Raw genomic sequence first — 21,245 nt, 5'->3', positions numbered from 1 at the left:
ATACAGATTTTTTATTTTATTCAACTTACCAGCTCATTCACATCGTTCCTGGGAATCCATATTTGCACAATAAATGTGTTCTAAAGGTGTTTTGTAAATGTGTGCAGAAGGGGAGTGGTTCTCCATTTTAATAGCATAATGGGACATATAAAAGACATGCCTTCTGAATCCATTTTCATCTATTTATAATATAAGTCATTATTCTTCAGTCTTTCCAATTTTATAACTTTAGTTTTCTAATCAGAACTTTTCTAATTGAGGTTGTTGCATATCCATAGAATTGAGTTTCCTGACCACCCACATGGAGTGTATGTGTGTCTGCAGTTTTAATCCCTTTGCTCTAACGAGACTGTAAGGGTGATGACTACTCTTTATTTTGTATCATTTCATATTGGCTAGAACAGTGCCTGGCACAGGGGGATAATAAATAAACACACTTTACTGACTGACAGGTTTCTTTATTGGAGTCACTTACATTCTCCCTGGAATTTCAGCATGAAGGTTGTATTTGAAAAGTTACAGATGATCTAGAATAATATTCCACCTCTGTGTTTCACCTCATCCATATTCTACAGATTGATTTGACAATTGCATTATAAATAAAGCCAGCCAGGTGCTCCTGAATGACCCCTAGACAAAAATCACACCCACATTGGCTGGTTGCCTTTCAATGTACTTGTGTAGTCTTTGTTTGAACTACCTTAGCCTTTGGCATTGTCAACTCTCTTTAACACTTCATCCTCTGCCTGTGTGCCTGTTCCATTTCACATATGAACCTTTCCTAGAAAAGTGAAATCCTTGCATTGAAAGTAAAGTTTATGAAATCCAGAGTCTGTGCAATTACCAAACAATATATTTTGAACGAATTTGGCTTTGTTTTGGCCTAAGGCATTTTCCTTGAGGAAAGGCATCTGTCCCACCAACCAAGAGAAAATAATTTCAGACATTCTTTGTGGTTTTCATGTTTTCTTAAAACTTAGGAGGAACTGGCCATCCTGCTGCATGCATGAAAAGCACAACCTATAAACTCCTACTAAAGAGCAAGGACCCTGTACTTGGTTGTTAAATGTGATCATTTGGGGGAGAGGGGATAGGTGTTTCTGCTACATTTTTTTTGTAAAGTGGAATAAGGCAATTGTTTTTTGTTGTTGCTGTCATCATCAGCCACAGACATTTTGGATGATCAGGCCCAGATGCCAATTAGAATTGAACTTTTTCATTGGTGCATTTTAATTGTGCATAATAGTGGGATTCATTATGCCATATCTGTACATGCACATGACATAATTTGATCAACAGCATTCTACAGTACCTTCCTTTTCTCTCCCCACCCCTTTCCCAGAACTGCTTGCATATTGGGGAATAAAATCTACCAAATTATGCTATGTCCATGTTTGAATATACCACAATGAATTATATACACACGCATACACACACACACACACACACAAAATTGAAGCAACAATAACAATAATTAGAAGGGAGCTCTGCAGAGTAAAGCAAATGGAATAAGCTTTTAAACAAAATACTCCCTTATCCAGTCACTAAAACCCTCAGAAGTACAGGAACCATGGAACATTTTGCCACAGAAAATCAAATAATACAAATGTTCTTGCTCTTCAATACACACACATATAAACATACACAATTGAAAAGTTATTTTAAGATTTTTCCCAGAAACTTTTTTCTTTTTTATAAATTTAATTATACATAATGTTTTATATAACATTTTTATCAACATTTTAGTTATACATAATCCTAAGACTTTTGAGTATTTTAGTGGTAGGTAATTGAGCAAGAGTTCCTAACATTCAGAAAGTTTCATCAGATCTAAATGCCCATTGTGTCTCCAGAATGGATAACAGGCAACAACTTCATATACACATAAAAAAGACTGGACCAAGAGAAATCATTAATAAGCAAAGAAAATGTCACAGACAAATCATGACTGTGCTTGGGGTGTGGAAGAAAGCAAATAAATACATAAATGAAGTAAGGACTCAAGTCTTAAAATCATTGTCTTCTCTCCTGACTTTCTGCAGCTATCAGGTCTGGAGAAACATGACCTGTTATCTCTGGGTATCTAGTATAGATCAGTATTCTGGTTTTCCAGCCTGGAAATAATAAAACACTTTTTCTTCTGGTGTCACATACCCTTACCTCTCAGCATAACTGCTAATCTAAGAAAAGGGTATCTGTTGTGGCAGATGAAAGACAAGTTTTCTAAGGCCCTGCTTTTGAAGGAGCAGATACACTTTTTAATTCTGCCTTTTGGGGGGGAGAGGGAAGGGGGTAGTGTGTGGCCCAAAGTAATGAATGACAAGGAGTGGTCTTGAAGTGATTCTCTGTGGCCTTTCTCATTGAAGTAGAGCTGCCACTTCCATTTTAAAATTTCAGTTGAGTATGCACAGATTTTCCCAAAAGTCTGAGAAATATTTGTCTGACTCAGAACTCAGAGAAAGTAAGTAGTCAGAAACTGCAACCCCCAAAAGGCATGCGCTGGTAACCTTGGAACCAGCACAACAAAAGATCATTTCACTGAGAAATGAGAGATCAGAAACAGCCTGGCTTTACCACCAACAAACAGTACAGCCTTGATCTAGGGATCCTTTCTGCCCCTGAGTTTCTTTTTCTTCACATAGGAAATGTGTGTTGGATTCTGTCTGGAGTCTTACTGCTTTAGAATTCGTTGATTCTGTGAGCTGTGATAGGTAATGTTGGCAATAGTTTTTCAACTTCTTTGTGATTCCAGGATAATAAATATTACTCAGTCTCAATTCAAGGATGTTCTCATGGTTGGCAAGAAAAATGATAAATGGGCACTTCTTCCTAAATTTGCCCAACCAAAGTAGTCCTGTTTTAACTGTTACTATGATGATTTAGGAAGAAATTCTCCAGATAAACAAAAAGAAGTGTGTGGGGGTGGTGTTTCAAAATCACTGGCGAGGGCAAATATTAGGAATTTCATTGACTTCAAGGAAACTAAATAAACTATATATAGAATTCCCATTTTAAATTTTATTATTTGATTGGTATGGTAAGAACCTCCAAAGAGGTAAACCATGGCCCAAGTGGAAGGCCCAGGTAAAGAGAAACAGCTAGCAAACATAGCAAAGTTGTAAATAATAAGGAAATAATATTGTTAGCCAAGAACAAATGGCCAATCTCATACTGTTCTATAGAGTCACACCGGTGGAATGTGAAACAATCTGGAGAGCAAGGAGCATCCCATAAAAATGTGGACAGCAACCCAACACTATGTTTGGCCATGTCTGAAAGTCAATATGATGTCATTTTTCTCTCCCTTGAAATCATTTGTAGGATATGAAGACTGTTGTCCGCCTTGTGACAAATCATAGTAAAAAGGTCAAGTCACAACCACAGATCTTCCTTTCTCACATAGTGACCCTCCTATTTCAAAGGTCATGGGAGAAGGACCCTTTTACTTTGTGATCATTATTTCAAATGCAACCCTTTCCTTGGCTATTTGCCTTTTTAAAGAGGCTGAATGGTCTCCATCCACTATTTCATAGTAAACATTTAAAAAGTGCTGTTGCACTATCTGCAGGTATTAAAATGTCACACGGTACCCCATAAATATGTACAATTACTATATGTTAATTAGACTTTTTTTTCAAATGAAATGAAAAATTTTGTGGGCAACAGAAAGGAAAATATGATTTCAACAACATCAAAAGTGCCCTGGATTGCTTTTGAAGTTCAGGATAGATTAAGAGATTTTTATCCCCTTTTCTATCATGATTATTAATTTTTGCTGCCCACAACATCTTTATAATAATAAAAATGCCTGTTCTCTTCTTAGAACAGTCTTGGCAACATTTTTATGGCGTCACTTTACTTTCTTAAAATTTATTTTTGTCAGTACAATTTACATGTATATTTCCCGAATCTTTCTGCTTTTGCATCAGCAGAATCTTCTTTCTACTGTCCTCTATGGAATGGGGGCTAGTGAAGGGGCATGTTTTTCTCTTACAGACTGCTCAAAATGTTTTACAGTTAAACAAAAGCAAACCAAGGAAAACACAAATGAGGGGATATAAATTTGTGTTCAAATTTATTTTTTGAAGCATTTATCATGTCCCAGGAACTGAAAATACATTAAGGTACATTTATTGTTTTTCATTTAATCTTCCCATTAGTGCTTTGAGGAAGGTCATGATTTCCCCATTTTACTGCAGAGAAACTGAAGCTGAATTAGGAGCATCCATTTTTCTAGAGTGACAGGATTAATGACAGGTAGAGTTAATGTTTGACTGCAGGTTTTCCTTGTCCACTCTGCTTTCAGATTGACAACCATTAGGCCCTGAACTTTGGACAAAAACATTCTTACTTGAGCTTTCTTATGTTTCTCCTCTAACTTTTCTTCACAGTGACTGTCTTCCCCTGTGTTTAATTTGAAAAAGCTCCCACATGTTTAAGAACACTAATACAGCACCAGACAGCTACCTTTCTGGGATAGCCTAAATGAAATGTTTGAGGATGAATGTGGGCCACCTGAGGCAGAGGTGGTGACTAAGGCCTTGGTCAGCTAGTCTTGGGGATGAAGCCCACCCAAAGTGTGGGCTTGCATGAGTATCCTGTTTATCCAGGCCAACATTAGTCGTCCAGCTAATGTCTTGGCCCAGACCATCTGTGGACAGTTATGACTCTATCTCCTTGTCTTTGAGGACAAAGGGAATAAATTATTGTTCGGCCTTTCCTACTCATAATGGCTACTGAATTGAAGCATCAGGACTGGGAAGAAATACATTGTTTTTCAAGTTACCCCTTTGAAGAATCAATTTATGATTAACTGTAGATGTCTCTGGCTTATACAACTCCTACAGGTATCCCAGAAGTTTCTTTTGTTTTTTTTAAATAATCAACAAAGAAACATTTTCTTTAATCTTCAATTAATTTAGCAAAAAAAAAATTTTTTTTCCAGCTTTTTCTATATGTAAATAGTAAACATCCTGTTTGCCCTATAATTCCCATAATTACACATGGCTTTAGGATATATAATCCACCTTCACTAAAATTTACGTGTCATGAGATTATGTTTTTATTTTAATTTGTTTTATTGGTTCATAATAGTCATACATGACATTAAGGTTTATTCTGACATAATTATAAATGCATGAAATATAACTTACTCAATAATTAAGTCCCTAGTACTTAAGCTTCCTTTCTTTCCCTGTTCCCTTTCCTCTACTGATCCTTCTATTTATTTACCTTTTTTTCTATTTTTTTAAAAATTTATTTCTTACATACACGACAATAGTGGAGTGCATTACATTTTTTTTTTAAACTAGTATCTTGTGGCTGCTCAGTCCGAGCTTTCTTAAGCTATGTGGTGAGGCAAATTTGCATCTCCATTGATAACTTTACAAAGGTATTTTTAGATTAGGTGGAGTTATTCTAAGCCAGGAGACTGCTACAGCTACTAACTTGGGGACTTGTTAAGCCCTCAGGCAAGCAAAAGTCTTCAATTGAAATTCTAATTCCACAGATAAACTCCCTCTGAGTCCTAGGGGGAATAAGGAATACCCAGTGAAATGACCCCAGTGGTGCCATTTTCATAACACTGGACCTCACGTGGAAAAATTATCTTTTTTTCATAAATGGCTCTTAAAACACATAAAACTAAATAGAAAAATATGATAATCAGCCACTTATTATTGCTACTATTATTCATATTTACTGAGGCAAATGATTTTACTATGGCTCTATAAAAAATGGTATTTTAAGAATCCAAAGCACTTTGTAATATCATGTTCTTTCTGCCTAGCGAGGCTTTTGCTCGAAGATTATTATCACTACATACAACCACATTCAGCATTCTCAATTCTGCTAATGGAAAAAAAAATTCTCAGAATCTATTTAGACTGGTATAAGAAATATCTATTGCCTGGTTTGGTGCCTATAGAAGCCCCCTCTTTCTTTAATATCTTGGAGAATGAGTGAAAATTGCTTTTTCTTTGTTGTTGTTGTAAACTGACAGTTTATAGTTGTATAGTTTTATGAAGTCCAAGGCGATATTAGAATTTATGAATACAATGTGGAATAATTAAATCAAAATAGTTAATATGTCTATCATCTCAAATACTTAACATTTTTCATGCTAAAAAAATTTAAAGTTTTGGGCTGGGGATGTGGCTCAAGCGGTAGTGTGCTCGCATGGCATGCATGCGGCCCGGGTTCCATCCTCAGCACCACATACAAACAAAGATGTTGTGTCTAAAAAATAAATATTAAAATATTCTCTTTCTCTCTCTCTCTCTCTTTAAAAAAAATTAAAGTTTATTGTCTTAGTAATTTTGAAGTGTATGATTCTGCTATTAACTACATTCACCATTTTATACAAAAGAACTAAATATATACATATATATATTTTTTTTCCCACCTTTCTGAGAATTTATGCCCTTTGACCATGGTCTCCTTGGTCCTTCTACCCCCAGCCTCTGTAACCACCACTCTATTCTCTGATTCTGTGAGTTAAAACATTTTAGATCTCACATATAAATGAGAACATGTGGTATTCGTCTTTCCATGCCTGGTTTATTTCATTTAGCATAATACTCTCTAATTTCTTACATATTTTCACAAATCACAAAATTTCCATTTTTTTGAGGCTAAATACTATTCTAGTATGTATACATACCATATTTTCTTTGTCCATTTATTTATTGATGGACTCTTAGGTTGATTTCACAACTGGGCAAATGTTGTGTGAACGTGTCAATACAAGCATCTCTTGGAAAAAATTGACTTTCATTTTTTTGGGGGCGGCGGGTACCAGAGATTGAACTCAGGGGCACTCGACCACTGAGCCATGTTACCAGCCCTATTTTGTATTTTATTTAGAGAAAGGTTCTCTCTGAGTTGCTTAGTGCCTTGCTAAGTTTGCTGAAGCTGGCTTTGAACTCAGGATCCTACTGCCTCAGCTCCCTGAGCCTCTGGAATTACAGGAATGCATCACGCACCCAGCTGACTTCAATTTTTTTTGTGTGTAAATTCTCATAGTGGGATTTAGCTTTTTGAGGAAAGAATTTCCTATAATGGCTGTATTAATTTACATTTCCATCAAGATTGTACAAGTGTCCCCTTTTCTCTATCTCCTTGCCAATGCCTGTTATCTTTGGCCCTTTTAATAAGGCCATTTTTAGGGGTAAGATGATATCTCATTGGGGTTTCACTCTGCATTTCCCTAATGAAACTTAGCCACAGACCAGTTTTGTAACTTGTCCAAGGTCAAAGAGTTTGTAAGTAGTGATGCCTATTGATTACGACTGATGATCCTGTTAATTTGTCATTGAATTTGGTTTGCTAGGATTGAAGACAGAATTTGAATTAAAACAACTGGCTACAGAAATGGCACTGTTAGCCATTTTTTATTGCCCTAACACAGTGATAAACATATAGGGCCTCAAAAAACTTATTGAGTATTTATTTACACTAAACATTTGGTGTTTATTTTGTAATTCCACACTATTCTAATCAGAAATATGTAACTTCAAATTCTATTGCCACCAACAAAACATAAATCATCCTGATTTTGTCTGATATCAAAGGGATGGCTCCACTAGCATACAAGAAATAGGCATTTGGGTCAATGAAAACATCACAATAACTTGATTGAATACTCTTCAGTGGGTCTAGATGAGAAATGAATCTTCTGAAACCATATGAAGGAAAAAGGATCTGGTGTTCTGTTCTTAGTAATAAAACCTTGCCATAAAATCACCATTAAAGTGTTGCCAGTTCTGACAACTTACAATGAAGTTCTATTCAAATACACTCCTGAAGGACAGCAGTAGGGAAAAAAAACTAAGTGCAATGACTTTCTATTTTCTGGTGAATGTGAGAATTTTAAGTCCAAGACACAGTTTTTTTAATCACTAACTTTGAGGTGATCATGGATTTTATGCAAATAGCTAAGTATCCTATCAGGAGCTCTTGGGTCCAACAAGTTACAATGCAAATAAAAATATATCATTGTGACCTCTAACCAGTTCTTCCTTATTTTCCAATCAATCTTCATTTGCTTTTTTTCCACCCCAAATATAACTCCTGTCTTATGTTTTCTGCTCCCTACACACAGGCCTCCCAATTGCTCTCTGCAGTTGTCTGTTCTTGCATTCCTCTAAACTGTCCTCCGATTGCCAGCTTGACCTAGTTAGATCAAGACACACTCCTGTAAAGTTTTCAGGTCCTTTTTGCCTACAGTATCAAACCTGCACTATCCTAGCAAGGATCTGCTCTTCCTTACATGTCCAAGTTCCCCACTCTTTGTATCTTGTAATTTCCTGACATAATGTAATTTATGTACTCATCCTTAGTGATTTTGCTTCTTGTCTTATGCTCCTTCCATAATTTTATGTAACCAAACATGGAAATTATTCTCTTTTATTTTACCTTTATTTTCATCTTCTTTTCCCCAGCACTGAACACAGTGCTTTCATCAATTAATAATAACTAATTCTTCCTCTGTGCCAGCCACTATTATAAGGACTTCCTGTGTGTTTGGTTCTTTATCTTCAAAACAAACACACCAAAGAGATATTATAAAATCATAATAAATGGTACAGAGAGGTAACTAAGATACTAAGTGCTTAAAAAGAGAGCCCAAGCCCATGCAGGTGGTAAGTGGCAAAACTGGGATTTGAACTTGAGTAGGCTAATTCTAAAGTCCATGGACTTGACAATTCCATCACTAGACTTTATTTAATAAAGGATATTCACCACTATTTGCAGGCAGTGTAAACCACCAATCAAGGCCCAATCACTAAAGTCAGTGATTGCCAACTGAGGAAATGTGTACTAGCCATCTAATATTTTCCACATTGTATAGATAATAACAGAATCTACTTCAGAAATCTGTGGAAATCAAATAAAACAAAGCACATAAAGACTTGATTATAATGCCATGCATAGTTTAAACATGCAGCATCTATAATCAACTGTGTAATTCTATTTTCTTAACTCATCCCATAATCTCAAATGTGTAAAATCAATAAAAACTTAAATATGGGCTGGGGTTGTGGCTCAGCAGTAGAGCGCTCACCTTGCATGTCCAAGGCCTGGGTTCCATCCTCAGCACCACAATAAATAAATAAATAAATAAACAAAAAAACAAATAAATAAATAAAATAAAGGTATTATGTACACCTACAACTAAAAAATAAATAAAAAATAAAAACTTAAATATAGTATATAAAATATATAATATAATTACGTAAGGATATAGTTATAATATACTAATATAATAATAACTATTACTTTAATAATATATGTAAGGTCTAGATTATGATTTCCGACCTAATATAATGCATCGGTATCAATTTCATTACATTAATTGAAGAATTGAAAACCGGGGACTTAATGAGCAAATTATAAGATAAAATTTTTGTATAACTTAATATATTTGAAATTAAGTGGAAGACAACTCAAGTAGTTGCTGAGCAACTCACCAGCTATTTCTCTTTTTTTCTTCCTCAAAAGCCTGTAGGGATTTCAACAGCTAATTTTATGATCAAGAGTTTCTTTAAATCAAGAGAATACTAAATACTATTTTTGACTGAAGAAACCTTTTCCTGTATTGTCTCCTTTTTTTCACCATCTCTAACTATAATACCTGGGTGAGTGTCTCATGTTTCTAAAAACTTTATAGGATAAATCCTTAACCTTGATGCCCAATATTAATGATTTTATTTATGGTTTTATTGATTCATCCTCCTGATGATTATAAACTTCTGATGGCAGAAAGTTTGCTTTTCATTCACTTACTTATTTTTATCTGTTAACCATTCCTGCTTTGTGACGTCACTCCTGTGTCTAATACTGTGTGGTGTTCCACATTTAACGCACACTTTAATAAATGTTTAATGAGATTAACAGAAGTATAAAGTTGCCAAATACAGATACACCTGTGCTGATTCTTCATGGAAGATACAGGACAGTCAGCTACTTCTGACAGAATTAGGATGACTAGAGCCATGTGGAGTTCATTTTCTTGGTTAGCTGTCAGTCAAAGTCCAGGATCTAGTAAAAGGAAGCACTAAATTATAGAAAACAGCAGTAGGCTGTACTGAATTCATATCTAAACCTTACGTGAAAATTATGCATGTAATTTTATTATCTGGTGAGCCAGAAAGAAGACTAGATAGGCACTCTCCAAAGTGGAAGCAATGACATATGTGTCTTTCTTTCAAACAGTATGCTAACATTCATTCAAATATTACAAGGCTGTTTCTAAGGCAAGAAAAATAGCCTGAATTTATAGTTTCTGACTGATTTAAATAGAGTTAATTCTTTCTGATAGAGACCTCTTACACAACAGGTGATTCATGAGTGCCTATCTAATAACCAAGCTCTTTAATCCAAGATGCCATTATTTTAAGAAATAACATCTAAGAAAACATCTTCTTCATATGGTGATAATATGATGTTAAATGCAATTGTTTTGTTTTGAAATTTTTAGGATACAGTTTAAATGTATATTTGTATGTGAATGTATACAGTTTTAAAATAATAACTACCAACTACTAATGCCTAAATGAAGAAATTGTAAGAGCCACCAAACTAAAACAGGACTTGAAGTGTGTGGTTTAATGAATATCCATAACAAAAGTACAGTAATTAAATAATAATTCACTTTACATTTCATGTGCTTTGAGAAATTTATTTAAAATTATAGATGTTAGCTCTCAATTAATACCTTGAAAGTGACGAAGCAAACATGAATTTTTCCCTGTCAATTGCTATAAAAACTGCATATACGCTGAGACTTTATTCTAAGAAATAATTAATAGCATAGTAATGGCAAACTGCCTTAATGAGCTCATATAAAATAAAAATACTTAAATGACTCTTCAAAGTCATAAATATTTATTCTACTTAGTGTCATATAAGCATACTATTTCTGGAGATATTTTCCTTATCAATCAATAGCTTTTACCTGATCAATTTTATGTGCAGAAATGGTTCATTTATAGCTAACATGGTAAGAGGTTTTCAACCACAACTCCTTTAAATGGCCATCATGGATTGATTGGGCAGAAAGTTTCATAGGAGAGAGGTAGCACATTTTTTTTTGAAAGAGTTTTCACTTTTAATTTTATTTTCAAAGTTTTAAAAATGCTTTAAAATATACAAATTAAAATATACAGGATATTAATTTATTGCAGTAAACAAGGAAAAAGAAGGGATCTTTTCTGATCCCCACTTTCCATACTGTAAAAGTAGAATTTACCTGCTTCATTTGAAGAGACTATCTATTTCCAACATTTTCAGATTCAATATCTAATTATTTTTTTCTTTCTCCCTTCCTCCTCTCTCTCTAGATAGAAAGAAAAGTAGATAGATGAATGATAGAAAGATAGAGATGCTGAGATAGATATAGATAGATAAGTAGATAGATAAGGGTGCAGAGAGAGACATAGATACCAATATATTCTCATATTCGTTCCTGTGGAGAGATAATTGTTAAAAACCATCCTAAGGTCCAGGCTTCAAAGACATTTCTGCTGATTACACACGTCTCTAAAAAGATTAACACTGGTTAACAAACAAACAAAAGCTTATTCAGGAAGGAGAAAAATAATGAGAAATCTAAGAACAAAGGAAAAAAGGAAGTGCTCCCTTGGGAGGAAGATAAAGATCTTCTAGTAAAAAAAATCCATTTTTAGGGAGAGTGCTTGCCTAGCACTGCGAGGCACTGAGTTTGATAATTAGCATCACATAAAAGTAAGTAAATAAAATAAAGGTATTGAGTCCAGCTACAATTAGAAAAAGGAAAAGAAAAAGAAAATAAGCCATTTTTAAAGAAAAATCTATTAGTCTGATTATCTTTTAAGTGTTTAAGAATTTAGAATTTTTTGTTGTTGCTTAGCATTATTATTTAGTATAAATAAATAATTATTACAAAATGTGAGTGAGTGGCCAGTTTCTGTTTTGACCTGTGCTGGTGGTTCTGTAGAAACACACTGTTTGAAATCCAAAGAGCAGTGTAAAAGGATGGTGATTGATGGTGCTCGATATTCTTCTATACATATGCAAATCATGTTTGCATTAATATTAATATTTTATACCCATGAAAGTAAATATTTACTTTATCATTACATAGTAATAAGACAATGGATGTTAATATTCTCTAGATTAAAATATAAATTAAGAGCATTAAAGTTATTAAGACTTATGGAGTGCTGCTCTGGATTTGTTCTTTGCCTTTCTCTGAGTCTAATATTGTGCTGTTATTCACATTGATAACACCAGGAGGCACATAGAGGAGACTCAGCATATGTTACTATGGTGACCATTAGGCATATTTTAAAAGGAAAGCAACTATCATGTATGCATAAATTTAAAATATCACTGTCCAACTACTTTAGAATTGTTGTGAAGTAGACATCACATTTAAAAACCATTTGAAGTTGCATGTGTTCTGTTTTTCTTCTCAAGGAAAACACAACTAATTTCAACAACACAGACAAACTGAGTTTTTATGAATAGTAAACCACAACTTTTAGTTTTATTCATAAAAATGTAATATCATTATTAAGTATATAGGCTCTGGAGACAGCAAATCTTGCTCAAATTATTGCTTCTGCTGCTTATTTGACTTTTATTGTCATCTGGAACAAAAGGAGTCATAAAGAGGAACTAAAATAATGCATATATTGGATTTGAGTATGGTAGCCAAAATCATTTTTAGAATGAGGGGACAGGGAATTAAATTTAATAAAGTAATTTATTTACTTAAAGTGTCATTAAAAACCTCTTTAAAAGACATTTCAGATTGTGAATCATAATATTTTCTTGTTACAGATTTATTCTGAGACTGCACTCTATTATGTAGACTTTGGGTAGAGAAGAATGACTGAGAAAAGCCAACCTCGTGAGGTATAATAAAAACAAAAGAGTATTGTCATAATAAAAAGAAAAAAGGAAAATGAAGCTGAGAAAACAGTATGTTCTCAGAGACCAGAGGTATGGAACACAGCTAATGGGGAGAGTCTAGTGGAAATAGAATAGATGCTGTGAGTCTAAAATGCTGTGAGTTTGGAAATGTGGAAGTTATAGGGGACCTTAGCAAAAGCAGTCCTAGTGATAATGTCATTCCAGAAGCCAGAACGGAATAAGATGAAGAACAAATTGCTAATTATTTAAAATGAACATCATTGAATCATCATGTATACACAATTAAATGCAGGCATTTTAAGTGCAATGATTTCATGTGATGATACAGAGCATTTCTATCACTCCAAAAAACTTCTTTGTGTCATTTCCTAACCTTCTCTTTACCCATTCCTAGGCAAACATGGACTTACTTTTGGTTACTGTAGGTTAGTTTTCCTTGATAGAATTTTACTTAAGTAGTATCATGTTCTATTTGTTTATGGCTTCTGTTAGTCTGTGTACTGGTTCTGAAATTGATCATATTGCTGGAGGTAGGGATTTATTACTTTTTATTGATGAGACTTAGTCCCTTTAATAATTATATTATGATATGTCTATTCACTCATCTAGTGATGGACACTTAGGTAGTTCCTAGGGATTTTTTTTTACTATTATAAATAAAGCTTCTATGATTATTCATGTAAAACTCTTTGTGAAAATATAGGAATTCACTTATAATGGATAAATATTTTTGAGCAAAATCATTAGGTTGCATGCTAGGTGTATAGTTAACATTTTTAAAAGTTGTCCGTTTTTTTTTTTTAATGTGCTTGTGCCATTTCATTTTAAGCAGTTTATGAGAGTTCTAGTTGCTCTATTATTCACATTGTCAATATTTTAAAGTTTAGGCATTCTAATTAATGTGTACTTATATCTTATTATAGTTTTCATTTGTTATTGCCCCAAAACTAATGTGTTTGTAATCTTTTTATGTTCTCATTGGCTATTTATAACTCTTCTTTTATGGGACATCTACACAAGTATTATGAAGTTTCTATTCAAGTATCATAAAATATTAAGGTAGGATGTAGTACTATCTGACTGACATCATCATAATAGGAAATTTGGACACATTGAGAAACACAAGAAACATGCACAGACAGAATGTTGACCGTGAAAAGACACAGAAAGCAGGATGCTATATGCGAGCTCAAGAAAGAGACCTCAAAAGAAACCAAATCTACTGATACTTTAATCTTGTACTTCTAACTTTCAGACTGTAAGAAAATAGACCTCTCTTATTTAAGCCACACAGTCTGTAGTATTGGTATTTTGTTTTGGAGCCCTATTACATTAACACAAGGTTTTTGCTCCCCTGTTGCTACTGTCTGTCTTCTAATTAAATTATAAGAGTTTCCCATGTATTCTCCTCTTTTGTCAAAAACACTATTTGTAAATATATTCTCCTGTTATGTGGTTAGGCTTTTTAGTTGCTTCATGGCCTCTTTCAAAAAAAAATGTTTTTAATCCTGATAAAGTCCAGTGTATTATGTTTTTATTTCAAGGTTTCGAGTTTCATTTTGTCTTATCTAAGAAAACTTTGCCTCCTCAGGATTGCAAGATTTTCTCCTTTGTTTTGTTCCTGAGGGTTTATAGTTTAACATTTTATATTTAGGTTTATAAACCATTTCAAGTTAACATTTAGATAATAGTGAATGGTTAAAGAAACGTTTTTACCATACAAATATTTATTTGTTCCATAATCATTTGTGAAAAAGTTCTACTTCCCTCATTGAATTGCTTTGGCATCTATATTAGCAAACAATTGAACGTATTTGTGTGGGTCTATTCCTGAATTCTTTATTCAGTACCCTGGATCTTTATTTTTTTTCCAAAATACTATAGTATTTTCAACTGTTGTAAATTTAAAATAAGACTTGAAATCTAGTCATTCAGATTCATTCTTTTTCCTTTTCAAATTGCTTTCATGACCCTAAATAATTTGCATCAGCTTATAAAATTCTACCCCTAAAATTTTGGATGAAATTTCTATTAAAATTACTTTAAATTTACAGATAAGTAAAGGAAGAATTGACATCATAATAGTCTTGAGTCTCTGATTCATGAGCACATTGTAGTCCTCCATTTATTTTAGTTTTTAGTTGCTTTAAACGATGTTTATAGTTTTCACTGTGAAATTTGCACTGAAATAGTTTTATTATTGTTTTGCCATTATAAATGAAATGGTGTGTTTTTTCTAATTGTGTGTACCTAGTCAACTTAAATATCAATTTTTTGTGCATTGAATTTTTTTCACCTAAAAATTTTGTTTACTAATTCTACTAGTTCTTTGTAGATTCCTTATGATTTCCTATATACATACTCATGTCATCTTGTTAAGGGTTGAGTAATCCTCCCAAAATATGCTTGAAATCTTAGCACATATTCACATCTGTGAATGTGATCTGATTTGAAAACGGAATCTTTGTGGATTTAATCTAGATAAAACAGGTTATTAGTGTGGATCTTAATCCAATGCAACTGGTGCCTTTATAGGAAGATAATCTTGTGAAGACATGGACACACAAAAATATCAGATGAAGATGGAGACTGTACTTTCACAGCAACAAGCCACGCAATGTCAAAGATTGCTAGCCACTACCAGAAACTGCTTGTGTTTCCTCTTATACATCTTGTTCTTTCTCACATTCCTACAAGCTAATAATTTTCTTCTCCCTGATTAATGTCCATCTATACATTAAGTCAAAACTCAGGTACCGTTTCCCTTTGGAAACTGTCTAGATACCCTCTTATTGAGTTAGCAACTCTTCCCAGTGTTTCTACAAGAGTTTATCACCATCTACATTGTGTTAGCTTTCCATTGTTGTAATAAACTACCTGAGAAAATCAACTTATAAAGGCAAAGATTTATCTGGACTCACAGTTTCGTGGGTTTCAGTCCATGACGGGTTGGCCTTATAGCTTTGGGCCTGTGTTGATGACACATTTCATGGCAGCAAGCTTGTGGTAGAAAATGCTGCTTTCCTCTTGGCCAGGATTCAAAGAAGAAAGGAAAGCACTGGGGTCCCATTACACTCCTCAGAATATGCCCACAGTGATATAAGACCTTCCACCAGCCCTAACTTAAAAAAACCTCCAACAACTCCCAAGAGCATCACCCTGGTGATCACACATTTAGCACCTGGGCCTTTTGGGGACATTTGAGAACCAAACTTAGAAAACATCATTTCACTTACTATACTGTTGATAATTATCTACTTATCCCACTCCCCAAATTCTTGAATTACTCATTGTATCCTAAAGGCAGGCACATGGTAGATGTTCACTCAATACTTGCTAAAAGAATGAATAAGTGTATGTATGATCAAAATGTACAAACAAGAGATGTTTTAAAAAGGGGAACCCCAAAATATATTTGAGCAATGTCAGATTTATTAGTATAAGTATGGATACCCTAAAGGCCTTTTAAAATAAAAAAAAAAAAATCTTTTGATTAGATGTTTTCTGAAATCAAATTAGCCATGTTAACTTACAGATGTAGTTGTAGTATAAGTATAAATTAAAAAGTAGATTCTTATTACATCATTAAACTACTGGAAGGTAATTATTTAAGGTACAACATGCAGTAAGTATGAAAATTGGAGTTAACCCATTTTATTGCCACTTTCATCCCCATAGAGCCAATGCAAAAATTGCTAAGAATGTTTTTATCAAATAAGGATATTTTTTCCACAAATGTTAGACTCCACTAATATGAAGAAGAGAAGATAAAAACAGATTTAAAATTTGTTTTCTTGGAAACTCATGGCATCAAGTCAAATGTTAAGAGGCACAAACTTATGAATCCATCCATAATCTGATTCTAGATAAGAAATGTATATCACTAAGCTACTATGTTCCCTGTTACTAGATTCACAGCAATGTAGGAAAAAATTAGAAAGAATATTTAAAAATTTTTTAATAATAAACAAGTTTTATTTTAAATATTTATTAATATTTCCACAAAACCTAAAAATATTTTCTTCTTTAGCGTTTTTAAAGAATTATTATTGCTCAAAGGCATACATTAAATTAATAATCATTAGAATGCACTGTTTATATTTTTAAGGCATTAGTAATAAATCCTTTCCATATCTTCCTCTTCTCATTAATACAAAGTTACACAAAAAACAAGTATTATTGTTAATATCACATAAAACCAAAAGAATGAAACTTAATGTTTACTTTATGTATGTTGCCAAATTGTGGTTTTATCAAAATTAAAAAAAAAAGTATTGATGTAGTTTAGCCACTAGGGGGATCACTTTTCTGAATGGATTATAAGGTAATTATTAAACAAGCAATAATGAATACCTACTATGTGGTAACCCAAAACTTAAATGGAGAGATGTGTTTAGTTTCCTGTGAGGACCAAAAGGAAGCACTTTTTAGAGCTAAATTTTTATAATAAATCTAAAACTTACATAAAAGAGAAGTATAAACAACCCCAGAATCCCAGATAAAGAAAGTCCTTCCATGTATCTGATCAAATTAATACTGAGATCAAAATATGTATTTTTGACAAGAAGTGTTAGAAAATTGATACTGTTTTTTTTTTTTTGTTATAAGAAGCGAATTCTTAATTCTTAAATTTAGTTTAAAAATAAAATGTGTCCTGTAGAAAACATTAATATCACCCATTGACTAAGTCATCAAGTAGCTAATGAATGCCACACATATGCTGGGTGTTAAGGATCAATCAATAAATAAAGTCTCTTCTCTTACAGAGGCCCCTGCAGCAGGGGCAAAGGGCAGGCCTGTATGCACCTCACTCTAGCTCAATGTGCCAAGCGCTAGGCAAGAAAAAGTGCTAGCATTTGAAGAACATAGAAAGGAGCCTCACCAGATTGGGGTGCAGGAATGGCATTTCCAGAAGCATGTATTTCTAAGGAAAGATATCAAGAATTTATAAGAGATACTCAGATAAATCTGAAGGGAAAGAAATTTCTAATCAGAAATATACAAATAATCAATCATGTATTAAAATCTGGAGCAAAAGTGAGAATGGCTTATAGGGGCCCTTGAAACAAAGATAAGCAGTATTACAGTATTACCAGCTCTTGGGGACTGAAGAAAGGGAGAGGTCAACATGAAGGCCAGAGAGGTACCAACATTGGCAAGCCTAGTGTAGGGTTGGGGATTTCATGCTGCGGGGCCAGGGGTAAGATGAGTGACTTGATTCCAAGGTTGTTTTAGAGCAGCACCTCCAGATGTAGGCTAAAGACTGAACTAGAGATGGCCAAAGGCATTTTGAACATTTTTAGAATATAGAGATAAATGTTTGAGAAGATATGTTAAACCTGTTTTCAACAGCACACGATTTATACACGTATCAAAACTACATTGCATCTCATTAACATCTACAATTTTTATTTTTATGTGTCAGTTAATTATTTTTTAAAAAAGGGAAGAAGTGGATATTTTGGCCCATATAAAATCCATAAGATAGCCAGAGATTGTTTAATGGCTTCATTTCTTTCCACATGGTCTATAGCTCAGTTTCCAGACAGAGGACTCCATTCCAAAGATGTCTGTCATAGCACTTGCTTTATAGGCCCTCACTGTCAATCTGTTTTCCCTCCATCCCTCAGTCCTGAATCCCTTAATAGCAGAGCTCCTCACCATTGCCCATTCCTCCCTCTGTTCCACAGGATTTTCCCAGGGCAGAGGTGGGTGATTGAGGACCAAGAGCTTCAAAATCATGGAACCTCAAGATGGACTACTTAAATGAAAATCAAATTCTAAGTTTAACCGCCTTCCTAATGTGAGCTTCCAATAGTATGCTACACAAATGTCTCTATCATTCACCAACTTCAATTTATTTTTTTAGATATACTTTTTATGATATTAATATTTCTTCCCATTCTCTTGTTTCATTCAGGCTGGGAGTGAATAGAAAAAGGGGAGTCATTGGTGAAGGATATGGTCAAGAAGGAGAAAAAACTCTCCAGTAAAACAAAATGTTCTCAGATAACCACTACCCCAAATTGATTACATTTCCTATTTCTATAGGCAGAGGTAGAAAAAGAGAGAAAACTTAAATATCCTACTAGGCCATGAAAACAAGAATATTTTCAACAAATTAAATCTGTGAACTCTGTGTTCACTGAGTGATATGAATTTCAGATCACAATGTGGGACATTTTGTCATCAGCTCCATATCTAACTGTGAAAAGTGATCTTATGCTTGGATAAGGAAAGTTTGCTGTGACAACTGAGGCGGATTAATAATATTAGCTGTACTTACTGAGGAGCGAGCTGAAAACAACCTTTTTTTCCTCACCACAGCTCTATAAACCTGCTTCTTAGGCTCCACTTTTCTGGGTTTGCCCAATAAATTGCACAGAGGCCACAACCTTCCAGTGCCTTTTGGATATTGGTACAGTCTTATTTGGGGTTATTAAACTATTGCACCAATCCAGTGTCATATTTCCTGTCTTTCATAGCTTCTCCCCATCCCAGCTTAGACCCTACCCATACATTCTGCAGTTCTGTATGTGGGGCGGCAGACTGTCTCACTCACCATGCTGCCTCTGGTTCCGGAGGCATAGAGGGTGGAGAAATGAGAGGGAAAGGACATGGTCTTAAGGCACTGTGCTCCTGCAATATGGAATATGGGCCTTATGTCATGGCATAGGTCCAAATAACATTTCTCTCAGATTGGACTTGGGAACTCTTTACTCTCATCGCCACCCACTCTCCCCCCTCTAACATTGTACTATTTCCTAACTCAAGCAATGAATTTTTTTGGCTAAGAGTTTCCTTACAAATGCCACTCAACTCTTGCCCCAGCGGAATTCACAGAAGAGCAGTTGCTGGTGTAGCGTTCTTTCTCCATGACTCACACCTGGCTGTCTTCCAGGCTATTACCTCTGGCTTTGGGAAATATTACACTTCTCTTGTCCACCAATTTTTTTTTTTTAAAGATTGGCCACTCCCTGGGCAACTGCAATCTTTGATCTGATTGTCAAGAAATTCAATACTGGACTGACTCTTTCACAGAGGAATCAATCACCAGGGTCTCAACCAACCATTTCCCACTAAAATCCAGAGATTGCAAACTCCCAACTGCTTTGTCACTGTGTTCAGAGAGAAGGCCTGAGTTTCTGCAGCTGAACCGGCACCCAGCTGGGTGCAGAGATATATTTCTATGCTTCTGGCAAGCTGACAAGCACCCCATTCTCTATAAGTGACTGTCTTAAATCATTCACTTCAAGGGTTCTTATCTTGCCTTGTCTTCAACTTTGGAGCCTGGGCCAAAACTCAGAATGCCTGAGACAAAAGGAAGCATAATACCTTAACATCCTCCTACAAAACAGACAAATTACATAACTTCAAGAGAGTATGTCAGGTTGGCTCTCATGCTCATAAAATTCCAGTTCAAAACCAAATTGAATAATAAAATTGGTTTTCTGCATGGAATTCTCCATAGAATATCTGATCCAATTTCATAGACAATAATTTCATCAATAGCAAAAGAATTCTCATAACAATCCTTGAATTTTCTTAAAACTGACAAACCAAACCATTCCCATAATTCTAATTATTGGAAAATTTGGACTTCAACTGAGTAAAAGTTTACCTACATGAAAATTTCACCCAATTTTTCAAATGTATCCTCTGAAAGTTCATAACTTGACCTGAGCATGGTTAGATTCTCTGAAAGGGTCAAAATCTAATTGGAGTTTCTGAAAAATCAGAGCAAAATCAGAGTCATAAAACCCACTTTGGGATTTGTTGTGTGTTTTTTTTTAAATTTAATTTAGCTTCACTAAACTAAATCTCCTCCCCACAATTTTCCAATTATATGGCACTTTTTGAGGTTTCCTTAATATTTTTGGGACCCTCTTTTTTGTTTTGTAGTTTTTCTAGCATACTGCTTGTGTGATGGTCATAAGGGTTACTTAGTTATGTTTTAAAATTTTCTTTTGATTGGCATAATGATTACGATGAATACTTAGGAGGTACAATGTGATGTTTTAAAATAGTTATACTTTCTGTGATATTCAAATTAGGATAATTAGCATATTTATCACCTTAAACATTTATCATGTCTCTTTGGGAGAATGTTTAAAGTTCTCCCTTTCATTTTGAAATACACAGTATATTATTTTTAATAATAGTCACTTACTATGCAGAACACCAGAACTTACTTCTAAGTGGGATATGCTCATTGAGCAACTTCTCCCCATCCCCTATCTCCTCTACTCTCTTTAGTTTCTGGAAACTACCAGTGTACTCTCAATTTTTATGAGATGAACTTTTCTAAAATTCCACATATAAGTGAG

This window comes from Spermophilus citellus (assembly GCF_964194105.1).
Source record: "Spermophilus citellus genome assembly, chromosome: 8".
Lineage (NCBI taxonomy): Eukaryota > Metazoa > Chordata > Mammalia > Rodentia > Sciuridae > Spermophilus > Spermophilus citellus.
The sequence above is the reverse complement of the archived record's forward strand: the minus strand, read 5'-3'. Positions refer to the sequence as shown.